The sequence below is a fragment of the Scyliorhinus torazame genome, chromosome 15 (assembly GCF_047496885.1).
Source record: "Scyliorhinus torazame isolate Kashiwa2021f chromosome 15, sScyTor2.1, whole genome shotgun sequence".
Classification (NCBI taxonomy): domain Eukaryota; kingdom Metazoa; phylum Chordata; class Chondrichthyes; order Carcharhiniformes; family Scyliorhinidae; genus Scyliorhinus; species Scyliorhinus torazame.
In genome coordinates this window covers 189,520,076-189,533,037 of record NC_092721.1, presented here as the reverse complement: position 1 = coordinate 189,533,037, position 12,962 = coordinate 189,520,076, and the positions used below count along the sequence as shown (strand labels likewise).

At 47.0% G+C, this 12,962-nt stretch overlaps 1 protein-coding gene across 1 annotated transcript in view; it reads left to right on the top strand.

The window, feature by feature from the left end:
• Positions 1-11,673, top strand: part of LOC140392078 (S-geranylgeranyl-glutathione receptor P2RY8-like) — an 87,278-nt gene extending 75,605 nt beyond the window's left edge. The window contains exon 3 of the transcript XR_011935239.1: positions 11,388-11,673. The gene's annotated coding sequence lies outside the window, so the exon portion shown is untranslated. The remainder of the gene's footprint in view (positions 1-11,387) is intronic.
• Positions 11,674-12,962: the final 1,289 nt, after the last annotated feature.

The following is a 12,962-nucleotide window of genomic DNA, read 5'->3' as shown; positions in this document are numbered from 1 at the left end:
CATCGCAGACCAAGGGGGGGGGTGGCCCAGTGGCAGAATGGTTAGCCCCCCTGCCTCACAGCACCGGGGAACCCGGTTCGGTTTCGACCTTGGGTTACGGTGTGGATTTTCTCATGGTGCTCCCGTTCCCTCCCACAGTCCAAAGATGTGCGGGTTAGGTGGATCGGCCATGCTAAGTTGCCCCTTTGTGTCCAAAGGTTAGGTTCTGTTACAGGGATAAGACGGGGGAGCGGGCCGAGGTAGGTTGCTCTTTCAGAGGATCGGTGCACACTCGAAAGGCCGAACACCTCCTTCTGCACTGTAGTGATTCTATTCTATGATCACCTGCACATGTATTAGTGCACTACTAATTTCACTGTGACGTCTCCCACGGCAACAGGGGCCCAGCAATAGGCCCAACTCCTCTGTACCATATTTATCAAACCTTTTTGTCCCAAAGGACATGTATTTTGATCACTGTTTATTAATTGAGAAACCTAGGTACACTTGCCTCTAGCTCAGAAATCTCCAATGGTTGAAAGGAGTAGGAAAGAAAACAAGCGTTATGCAAATCAAGGTTGAGGTTTGGGGGTTTAAAAGCCTCCCTCTCGGATTCTGACCCCTCATCAGGAAACTCCAAACTCAGCCATTCGGGCACAAGCAGGGGACGGGCTGGGACACAGCTGGCTGCACCCTTATCATTGAAGAAGGCTCAGAAAAGGCCTTCGACAGGGTCGAATGGAAATACCTCACAGAGGTACTAGAGCGGTTCGGGCTTGGAACAGGATTCACCTCCTGGGTAAAGCTCCTATACAACGCTCCCATGGCGAGCGTACGGATCAACAACACCAACTCCCGATACTTCCAGCTGCACAGGGGCACCAGACAAGGATGCCCACTGTCCCCACTGCTGTTCGCTCCAGCGATTGAGCCATTAGCAATTGCTCTCAGAGCAGCAAAAAGCTGGAGGGGGATCCGAAGGGGAGGCAGAGGTGACAGAGTGTCACTCTATGCAGATGACCTGCTCCTCTACATTTCGGACCCACAAAGCAGCATGGACGGAATCATCGCGCTCCTGAAAGAGTTTGGCGCCTTCTTGGGCTGCAAACTCAACATGAGCAAAAGCGAGATCTTCCCGGTACACCCACAAGTAGGGGTGGCGGGAGGGGAAGGCGGGGGGGGGGGGGGGGGGGGGGGGGGGGGGCGGGAAGAGGGGGGGGGCAGCACGAATGGGACTGCCGGAAAACAAGCCCGACACAAATTCCGCCAACTGGGGATCCAAATAGCCCATGACAGAGTCTGACAGAGGAAGTAAAAAAGCATCTGCAAAGATGGAACAGACTCCGACTCTCCCTCGCAGGGAGAGTCCAGACGATCAAAATGAACGTACTGCCCAGGTACCTCTCCCTACTTAGGTCTATCCTGATCTACATCGCCAAGGCCCTTTTCAAAGCACGAGACAAACTAATCATGGCGTTCGTATTGGGGTGGGGGGGGGGGGTGGGGGGGAGAATGCTAGGATCCCAAAGAAGGTCCAACAAAAAACAAAATCCAGGGGAGGCCTAGCCCTCCCACACCTCCAATTCTACCACTAGGCGGCGACAGCTGAGCGAATATGGGGATGGATCATGAAGCCAGAAGCCGAGTGGGTGCGCGCGGAGGAGGCCTCCTGCAAGGGGACCTCCCTCTGGGCCCTTGCCACGGCAGCACTCCCATCCCCACCCAAAAAACACTTCAGCAGCCTGGTGGTGATAGCCACCTTCCAGTCCTGGAACCAACTACGGCAGCAATTTGGCCTGACCAAAATGTTGGGCAAAGCTCCCATCTGCAACAACCACAGGTTCACACCAGCGCTGACTGATGCCACCTTCAAAAAGTGGGGACAGGACGAAAGGACACTGACAGTTATGGACCTATATACGGATGGCAGGATCGCAACACTGGACGAACTGACGGAGAAATTCTAGCTAGCCAGGGGGAACGAACTAAGGTACCTGCAACTCAAAAACTTCCTGCGAAAGGAGACAAGGACGTACCCACAACCGCCACGACAGACATTACTGGAAGAGTTACTGGACACAAGCATCCTAGATAAAGGGAACTGTAGCGAAATATATGAGTGACTGGTAGAAAGGGCCGACACCATTCTGGACACAGCAAGAAAAAAATGAGAGGAAGACATCGGTGGGCCCCGATCGCGGGCCAGGCCACCGTGGGGGCACCCCCGGGGCCAGATCGCCCCGCGCCCCCCCCCCCCCAGCACCCCGGAGTCCGCCCGCGCCGACTTGTCCCGCTGGTAAGGTAGGTGTTTAATCTACGCCGGCGGGACAGGCATTTTAGCGGCGGGACTTCGGCCCATCCGGGCCGGAGAATCGCGCAAGGGGGCCCGCTAACCGGCGCGGCGCGATTCCCGCCCCCGCCGAATCTCCGGTGCCGGAGACTTCGGCAACCGGCGGGGGCGGGATTCACGCCAGCCCCCGGCAATTCTCCGACCCGGCGGGGGGTCGGATAATCTCGCCCCAGATCATTTTACCGTAATCCATGTACCTATCCAATAGCTGCTTGAAGGTCCCTAATGTTTCCGACTCAACTACTTCCACAGGCAGTGCATTCCATGCCCCCACTACTCTCTGGGTAAAGAACCTACCTCTGACATCCCCCCTATATCTTCCACCATTCACCTTAAATTTATGTCCCCTTGTAATGGTTTGTTTCACCCGGGGAAAAAGACTCTTACTGTCTACTCTATCTATTCCCCTGATCGTCTTATAAACCTTTATCAAGTTGCCCCTCATCCTTCTCCATTCTAATGAGAAAAGGCCTAACACCCTCAACCTTTCCTCGTAAGACCACCTCTCCAATCCAGGCAACATCCTGGTCAATCTCCTTTGCACCTTTTCCAAAGCTTCCACATCCTTCCTAAACTGAGGCGACCAGAACTGTACACAGTACTCCAAATGTGGCCTTACCAAAGTTTTGTACAGCTGCATCATCACCTCACGGCTCTTAAATTCAATCCCTCTGTTAATGAACGCTAGCACACCATAGGCCTTCTTCACAGCTCTATACACTTGAGTGGCACCTTTCAAAGATGTATGAACATAGACCCCAAGATCTCTCTGCTCCTCCACATTGCCAAGAACTCTACCGTTAACCCTGTATTCCGCATTCATATTTGTCCTTCCAAAATGGACAACCTCACATTTTTCAGGGTTAAACCCCATCTGCCACTTCTCAGCCCAGCTCTGTATCCTATCTATGTCTCTTTGCAGCCGACAACAGCCCTCCTCACTATCCACAACTCCACCAATCTAGATGATTTGGTGTTGGGGACCAAGGGCAATGTGTCCAAGTCTGCAGACGACACTAAGATGAGTGGTAAAGCAAAAAGTGCAGAGGATACTGGAAGTCTGCAGAGGGATTTGGATATGTTAAGTGAATGGGCTAGGGTCTGGCAGATGGAATACAATGTTGACAAATGTGAGGTTATCCATTTTGGTAGGAATAACAGCAAAAGGGATTATTATTTAAATGATAAAATATTAAAACATGTTGCTGTGCAGAGAGACCTGGGTGTGCTAGTGCATGAGCTGCAAAAAGTTGGTTTTCAGGTGCAACAGGTGATTAAGAAGGCAAATGGAATTTTGTCCTTCATTGCTAGAGGGATGGAGTTTAAGACTAGGGAGGTTATGCTGCAATTGTATGAGGTGTTAGTGAAGCCACGCCTGGAGTATTGTGTTCAGTTTTGGTCTCCTTACTTGTGAAAGGACGTACTGGCGCTGGAGGGTGTGCAGAGGAGATTCACTAGGTTGATCCGAGAGCTGAAGGGGTTGGATTACGAGGAGAGGTTGAGTAGACTGGGACTGTACTTGTTGGAATTTAGAAGGATGAGGGGGGATCTTATAGAAAATATAAAATTATGAAGGGAATAGATAGGATAGATGCGGGCAGGTTGTTTCCACTGGCGGGTGAAAGCAGAATTAGGGGGCATAGCCTCAAAATAAGGGGAAGTAGATTTAGGACTGAGTTTAGGAGGAACTTCTTCACCCAAAGGGTTGTGAATCTATGGAATTCCTTGCCCAGTGAAGCAGTAGAGGCTCCTTCATTAAATGTTTTTAAGATAATGATAGATAGTTTTTTGACGAATAAAGGGATTAAGGGTTTTGGTGTTCGGGCCGGAAAGTGGAGCTGAGTCCACAAAAGACCAGCCATGATCTCATTGAATGGTGGAGCAGGCTCGAGGGGCCAGGTGGCCTACTCCTGCTCCTAGTTCTTATTCCCGAAAGTGACGGTCTTCGGGTATCAGACCAGCCAGATCTATTCCTGGGGAGGATGGCAGACGCTCTTGCCTTTGCCTCCCTGATCGCCCGCCGTAGAATCCTGCTCGGCTGGCGCTCAGCAGCACCACCCAAAGCTGCAGACTGGCTGTCCGACTTCTCGGAATCTCTCCAAATGGAGAAAATCAAATTCGCCATCCGAGGGTCAGACGGCGGCTTCCACAGAACGTGGGAGCCATTCACCCAATTGTTCCGGGACCTGTTTGTGGCCAACGAACAAGCAGAAGAATAGTCAGGTAGCCAAGAATCAGGGGAAATTAGCCAAGGCATGAGATGGAGGGTGGGGGGGGGAAGCTAAACCTAAGAGAAAAGAAAGGTGAACCACAGGAGAAGGGGAGGGGGGAGGGGCGGGCGGGGGGCAGAAGGAGGGGAAGAAAAGGGAAGAGGGAGGAGACAGGGGACAATAGAGGGGAACCAGAGAGGGGGGGCAGGCACGGGAATGATAACCGGAAGGAGGGCACGGGAAACGACAACAAACTTGCCAAATGCAGTAACAGAGAGCAAGGAAAATACGGGTGAAAGACGGGACGAACGGCCGAAGCGGAGGTGAACGCGCAACGCCAACGGCAGCACAAACCGTCCGGCGAAGCACGGTAGCATTGTGGATAGCACAATTGCTTCACAGCTCCAGGGTCCCAGGTTCGATTCCGGCTTGGGTCTCTGTCTGTGCGGAGTCTGCATATCCTCCCCGTGTGTGCGTGGGTTTCCTCCGGGTGCTCCGGTTTCCTCCCACAGTCCAAAGATGTGCAGGTTAGGTGGATTGACCATGATAAATTGCCCTTAGTGTCCAAAATTGCCCTTAGTATTGGGTGGGGTTACTGGGTTATGGGGATAGGGTGGAGGTGTTGGCCTTGGGTTGGGTGCTCTTTCCAAGAGTCGGTGCAGACTCGCTGGGCCGAATGGCCTCCTTCTGCACTGTAAATTCTTTGATGAAGAGCCTCACCAAAAGCACAAGGACAATGAAAAAACAATGCAGTTATTTACGCACCCTAATAAACCCACAGAAATCATTCATTGAAACGATGCAGATCCCACGGTAGATTGAGCCTTGCAAAGTGACAACACCTCTTGAGGTTTAGAACCATTCACACCTGATAAACCGGAGTCATGGAGCGAATTATTGCTTAGCACTCACCACACCGTTGTGTTACTTGTTTTTAATCATTGCAGACGAGGGGCGCGTCCTCATAGAGATTGTCTAATCCTTTATGCCCTCCCGATGTCATGTCAGCACAATCTACAAAACGGCCATCCACTCTGTGCCTACAATAAGCTCGTCTGTTGCTCTGATAATTGATGCATATTATGTAACCCAAAAACATTTTTGAGACAAGTCATGGTCTAACCATATAGTGTTGGTAGTTTGAAAATCACTAGTTTTAGTGTGATTATCATTTCGAGTTTGAATAGATTCTTAAGCATTTTCTGCTAAAGTTGATGGAAGCCATTTTAATAAAAAATAAACCTGCATTTTTGAAAACCAGCCAAATTAGTTAAGTGGATGAAGTTAAATGTGAGACAATTAAAGAATAATTCCTTCCTTAATGGATATGTTAGGAAGGTTGGAAATGTAATTTGGAATACCACTGTTTATGACTTTTGCAATTGCCGGCTGTCACGGTAGCATAATGGGTAGCACTGTTTCTTCACAGCGCCAGAGTCCGAGGTTCGATTCCCGGCTTGGGTCACTTTCTGTGCGGAGTCTGCACGTTCTCCCTGTGTCTGTGTAGGTTTCCTCCGGGTGCTCCACGGTTTCCTCCCACAAGAGCAAAGAACAAAGAAAAGTACAGCACAGGAACAGGCCCTTCGGCCCTCCAAGCCTGCGCCTACCATGCTGCCCGTCTAAACTAAAATGTTCTACACTTCCGGGATCCTTTACCCTCTATTCCCATCCTATTCATGTATTTATTCATGTATGTATTCATGTAACAAGTCCCAAAAGATGTGTTTGTTAGGTGAATTGGACATTCTGAATTCTCCCTCTGTGTACCTGAAGAGGCGCCGGAATATGGCGACTTGGGAATTTCACAGTAACTTCATTGCAGTGTTAATGTAAGCCTACTTCTGACAATAAAGATTATTAATATTATTATTATAAGCATATTATTAACACTTGATTATTAGTACAAGCTTTTAAAGGGCTTTGAGAGAAAAGAGTAATGTGAGTTGCTCAGGCCACAGATAAAGAGATAACATGAAATTTAACCTTGACGAGGACTGAATAGGCCCTTGTCTAATGGGCCTCAACTCCAAATGACAGACAGCTATGTTAGCCAAATATTGCTCGATACTCAAGCCTACCTCCAGATAGTTTGAGAAGAAGCATTGTCTTAAAACTGAGGCAACCTGTGTAATTATCTAAAAATCAATGGGCTAATTCTTATTTCATTATTGACAAATTTTAGACCAATTGGCTATTTTTCCAATTGACTAAGGTGGGCTTTCAACATTTTACGGTATTAAAGAAGGCTTCCGAGAAGACATTTTCTGTCAGGACAGGCAGAGAAGGAAAGAGAAAGGCAGAGAGAGATGTGCAGAGCGATGTCAAGAGAAAGATGTGGGTAGTGAGAGGAAGAGAGAGAGAGATGTTTACGAGACATAGAGGCAGAGAAGAAGGGAGGTGTGAAGAGAGGAATGTTTACGAGAGGTGCTGAGAGGTGCTATCGATGTTTCCACAGAGTCAACACTTCACGATCTGGTCTGAGAAAGGTGCTTAGAAGTCTGTTGAATTGTTAAAGTTAAGCTTTCGCCTCCTGCTGTTAATTACTGCTAATTACTGATAATTGACACTTTGCTTTTTATCTTTCTGACTTGTTACCTTTTTAATGGTTAATAAACTTTCTGATATCATCATTTAAAGTGTTCTTTCTTGTCATAGAGGTCTACAGTTCAGTAAAGGACCATCAGCCCATGACATCTGCGGCAGTAAAAAAATACAACCTAACTATTTTACTCCAATTTTCCCATGTATGCCTTGGCATCACAAGTGCACATCTAAATATTTCATAAATGTTATGAGGGTCTCTGCCTCCACCACCCTTTCAGGCAGCGAGTTTCAAACTCCCACCACCCTCTGGGTAAAAATGTTTTTCCTCACATCCCCTCTAAACGTCCTGCCCCCTACCTTAAATCTATGCCCCCTGGTCATTGATCCCTCCACCAAGTATACCATATGCCTTCTTAACCACTGTATCCACCTTCTCTGCTACCTTAAGGGACCGGTGTACATGCACACCAGGAGCCCTCTGATCCTTGGTGTTTTCCAGGGTCCTACCGTCCATCATGTATTCCACATGCCTTGTTTGCCCTGCCCAAGTGCATCAACCTCACACTTATCCAGATTGAATTCCATTTGTCACTGATCAGCCCATCTGACCAGCCAGTCACCTGTAATCTAAGGCTATCCTCCTCACTGTTCATCACCCCGTTAATTTTCGTATCATCCGCAAATTTACTGATCAACCCTCCTCTAATCATATCTAAATCATTTATATTAACCACAAACAGCAAGGGTCCCAACACTGCAGGACCCCGCTGAACACAGGCTAGAAAAACACCCCTCGACCATCACCCTCTGCTTCCGATAACTCAGCCAATTCTGGATCCAATTTTCCAAATTTCCTTGGATCCCATGAGCTTCTACCTTCGCTATCAGTCTCCCAAGTGGGACCTTAACAAAAGTCTTGCTGAAGTCCAAGTAGACCACATCAAATGCATTTTCCTCATCTACACACCTGGTCCCCTCTTCAAAACATTTAACCAAGTCGGTCAGACATGATCTCCCCTTAACAAAACAATGCTGATTGTTCTCGATTAATCCCTGCCTCTCCAAATACAGATTAATTCTGTCTGTCAGAATTGCCTCCAATAGTTTCCCATCACTGATGTTAGACTGGCTGGCCTGTAACTTCCTGGTTTATCCCTTCTTGAACATTGGTACCGCATTGGCTATCCTCCAATCCTCCAGCAGCTCTCCTGTGGCCAGAGAGGAATTGAAAATTATTGCCAGTACCCTGCTATTTCCTCCTTTGCCTCACTCAGCAGCCTGGGATACATTTCTTCTGGCCCTGGAGATTTGTCTACTTTAAAGCCTCCCAGACTAATCAGAACCTCCTCTCTGTCTGTGTTAATATGGTTAAGACTTTAGAATCTGATGTGGCTTGTGATTGGAAACAAGTGAGACCCATAAACCTTAGTTCAGATAAAGATACATTTTAAAAAACACATCTTATCTTACATTAGCCATTAGCCATCTTCATGTCTGTTAAGATGTGATTATTGTTATGGGCCAGGGTTTAGAGAACCCCAAAGTGTATCATGGCGTTCACCTGCCTCACAACTTTTAATAAATTGTTTTATGGGGAGCACAAGGCCCACTCTACAGACGTGGTACAGCAAAAATGGAAAATTATTTTAAAAAACAAAACAATGTTTATTCTATGAACTCAAGTTAACCTTTCTAAAACAAACAGTGAACATCTTAGCAACCATTAAATCAAATACACCACCCAAAGAATACAACACTAAGTAATCTGTATGCTGTCCTCTTAACACCCAGAAGACTTAACAAACCTTTAAACAGAAGCACATCAGGGTTTACATTCAATACTGAAAACATTTATAATTCTGAATTCACCAAATGCTTAAGAGATAGTCCTTCATGGAAGAGAGCTCAACAATACAGCTGCTTTGGCTGACTTCAGCTGCAACACACTGAAAAACGAAACCAAAAAGACAGACACATCCAAGCTTTTCTCAAAGTGAAACTAAAAAGCAGAACCAGAACTCAGCTGCACCCACACTCTGACATCACTGCTCACTGACATGAGCAGCCAAACGTTTCTTAAAGCGACATTCTCATGACATTATCATTATTTGTTTTTTCTTTATTCACCTTTACAGGATATGGGCTTCACTGGCTAGGCCAGCATTTGCTGTCCATCCCTAATTGCGCTTGAGACGGTGGCGGCGAGCTGCCTTCTTGAACTGTTGCAGTCGTAAAATGATACAGCACAGGAAGAGGCCATTTGGCCCATAGGGCCTCTGCTGGTTGTTTGTGCTGGCTATCCAATTATCCCACTCCCCTCCCTGCTCTTTCCCCATTGTACTCTAACCATTTCCCCTTCAACTACTTATCCAATTCCCTTTTCGAAAGGTCCGACTAAATCTGCTTCTACTGCCCTTTCAGTCAACACGTTCCAGATCACAACATCTTGCAGCATAAAGAATTTCTCCTCAGCTCCCCATCACTGCCTCCTGGGTGACAGAACAGGGCAATTAAATAGCAAAGTGAGGTGTAACATGTGAACTGTTACGAAGCTTCAGACCTGAATAGAATTAACAATTTAGCACTGGCAAAGGTATAGGACTACTAAATTCTCAAACTAATTTTATTGAACGATCCTCCAAAATCAGAACACACAAAGAACAAAGAAAATTACAGCACAGGAACAGGCCCTTCAGCCCTCCCAACCTGCACCGATCCAGATCCTTTATCTAAACCTGTCTTCTATTTTCCAAGGATCTACTTCCCTCTGTTCCCCACCCGTTCATATATCTGTCTAGATGTATCTTCAATGATGCTATCGTGCCCGCCTCTACCACCTCCGCTGGCAAAGCGTTCCAGGCACCCACCAGCCTCTGCGTAAAAAACTTTCCACGCACATCTCCCTTAAACTTTCCCCCTCTCACCTTGAAATCGTGACCCCTTGTAATTGACACCCCTACTTTTGGAAAAAGCTTGTTGCTATCCACTATGTCCATACCTCTCATAAGTCTGTAGACCTCAATCAGGTCCCCCCTCAACCTCCATCTTTCCAACGAAAACAATCCTAATCTACTCAGACTTTCTTCATAGCTAGCAACCATACCAAGTAACATCCTGGTGAACCTCCTCTGCACCCTCTCTAAAGCATCCACATCCTTCTGGGAATGTGGCGACCAGAACTGCACGCAGTATTCCAAATGTGGCCTAACCAAAGTCCTATACAACTGTAACATGACCTGCCGACTCTTGTACTCAATACCCCGTCCAATGAAGGCAAGCATGCCGTATGCCTTCTTGACCACTCTATCGACCTGCGTTGCCACCTTCAGGGTACAATAGACCTGAACTCCCAGATCTCTCTGTGCATCAATTTTCCCCAGGACTCTTCCATTGACCGTATAGTCCGCTCTTGAATTAGATCTTCCAAAATGCATCACCTCGCATTTGCCTGGATTGAACTTCATCTGCCATTTCTCTGCCCAACTCTCCAATCTATCTATATTTTGCTGTATTCTCTGAAAGTCCTCCTCGCTATCTGCAACTCCACCAATCTCAGTATCATCTGCAAACTTGGATATGGATATGAATAGCACACTGCTGGCCCATCAATGAAAAACTAAACTTACAATCTGATTGCTTGCAAATCTGTTGTGTCCTCCGTCCCAGACAGAAGTCAGGAAGAAATATAATTATATGTATATTCATCAAACTGGGAAGTTTGCACATTTTCTTGTTGTTTTCAAAATGAACAGTTGTTGGGCTGATAAAATATCTTCAGCTGTCCTCATGCTGGCTTCAGGTGGTTTCTCAGAAGTTAGAAAGAGAACAAAGGCTAACACCTCACATCCCCTCAAATGTAACACCCCTTGCATCGTAGATATAAATATTACAGCCCCGACCACACAATGGATTGACAGATGAGATGTTTTCCCCAGTCAGCTATGGATAAAAGCAGCTGTTTGTGACTTCTAGCCTCCAACGTAGTGCGAATGGCCATCCCGTTACCTGCTCCAAAACACAATGGGCTTCAAGTTAGAAGGATAGCTCAACCCGAAACTACCCTGTCACGTGAATGAAACTTGAGCTACCCAAAATCCTTTAATTATACAGCTTTTGAATGATATCCTCAGTTACTGCTTAACCTCAGAAGAGGACGGGCACCCGGCAAGCAGTTTGTCTCTGTCCACCACTTACCATTGCACGGGTAAAGTAGAAAGAACCCACATCCAGGTTTTAAATTGTCTGGCCCTTATCTACGCTGTGAACGACTGAAATGTTTGAACTTCTGTATTTGTGTCTTCAAGGCTAGTTCATCTGTAAGCGGTTTCTCCAATCATGGAACTCGTCACTTGTGGAAAGGCGGATCACCCTGAAACATTAAGCCTGCTACACTCTGAAGGACCACACCATTGGACTTCTGATTTCGGACTTTAGACTCACATAAAACGAGAACTCTTATTTATCTTGCCCTAAGCCCTTTCTTCCCCTTATCCCTCATGTATTGTATGAGTGCAAAAGGGAAGGGACGTTGCAAAATATCTTTCCCGTGTTTGGTGTGTGCAAAATAAACTAACCTCTTATTTTACCTTATCTTGAGTTTGCTGTGGGATTATTAACAGAGGATTGGATCATGTCAAACTGACGGGCTGCACGGTAGCACAGTGGTGAGCGCAGTTGCTTCACAGCTCCAGGGTCCCAGGTTCGATTCCCGGCTTGGATCACTGTCTGGGTGGAGTCTGCACGTTCTCCCCGTGGGTTTCCTCCGGGTGCTCCGGTTTCCTCCCACAATCCAAAGATGTGCAGGTTAGGTGGATTGGCCATGCTAAATTGCCCTTAGTTTAGGTGAGGTTACTGGGTTATGGGGATGGGGTGGAGGGTGGTCTTAAGTGGGTGCTCTTTCCAAGAGCCGGTGCAGACTTGATGGGCTGAATTGCACTGTAAATTCTATGATTCTTTCTGGACAGTAAATTCTATGATTCTATAAAAACGTACACCAGCACTTTTAAAGGGGGGAATCAGAAATAAATCACAAATACTTTTCTGTTCATGGACAGGCAGAAGGCATGGGAGGAGAAATCAGGGCTGTTTAAATTAATCCCCTCCTGTCCATAACATTTAACAAGTTCCCCACCATATCTGAATCCTCCAAAACTACAGGACACTGGCCTCTTTCACCCAACTCTCTGTCTTGCTTTAAACTAGGAAATCAAAGGTTTACACAGCTGGCATGATGCCCACAAAGCTGAACCTTCCACACAGTCCCCGGCCTAGCCGGTCCCTTCTCGTCTCCGGAATGCTGTTGCGACGCAAAGGCGAAAAGATGTGACTTCTGTCGTGATGGCCAACATCCGACTGTATAATGAGGAACACAGGAAGTTGGTGTCTTTCTTCTCCCTCCTCTGCACATGTTTTCAGAACCTGTGGAGATCGTGGATTGGTTACTCCCTGCATGCTCAGCTCTACGAGTGGTCAAGGGGAATATCACCCCTCATGGACTGATCCAGTCCCTGTTTCATAATGCCCTTTCTGGCTGTAACGAAACAACTGCAGAGGCCCAACATTCCACACGTTTAAGAAGCATGACCCAGGTGCATCCTTCTCACCGTTTCAAGGTGCCTCACTCCCCAACCATGATATGGACCTCGCAAACCAGAAGAAATTACAAGATTCCCTCAATAAGATTTATCCTGCCACTGTTTCGATAATCACAGGTATTTATACCATTGGACCATTTGGAACAAGAATTGTTGGCTTTTGGTCATTTTAATATCCAGTCTTAGGAATGCAATGCGCTCAGGGCACAGGGCATTCTTCACTCATGCTTGCTCGCAAGGTTGAATGGGTCACTATTTATTTATTTAAAATTCATTTTAAATACC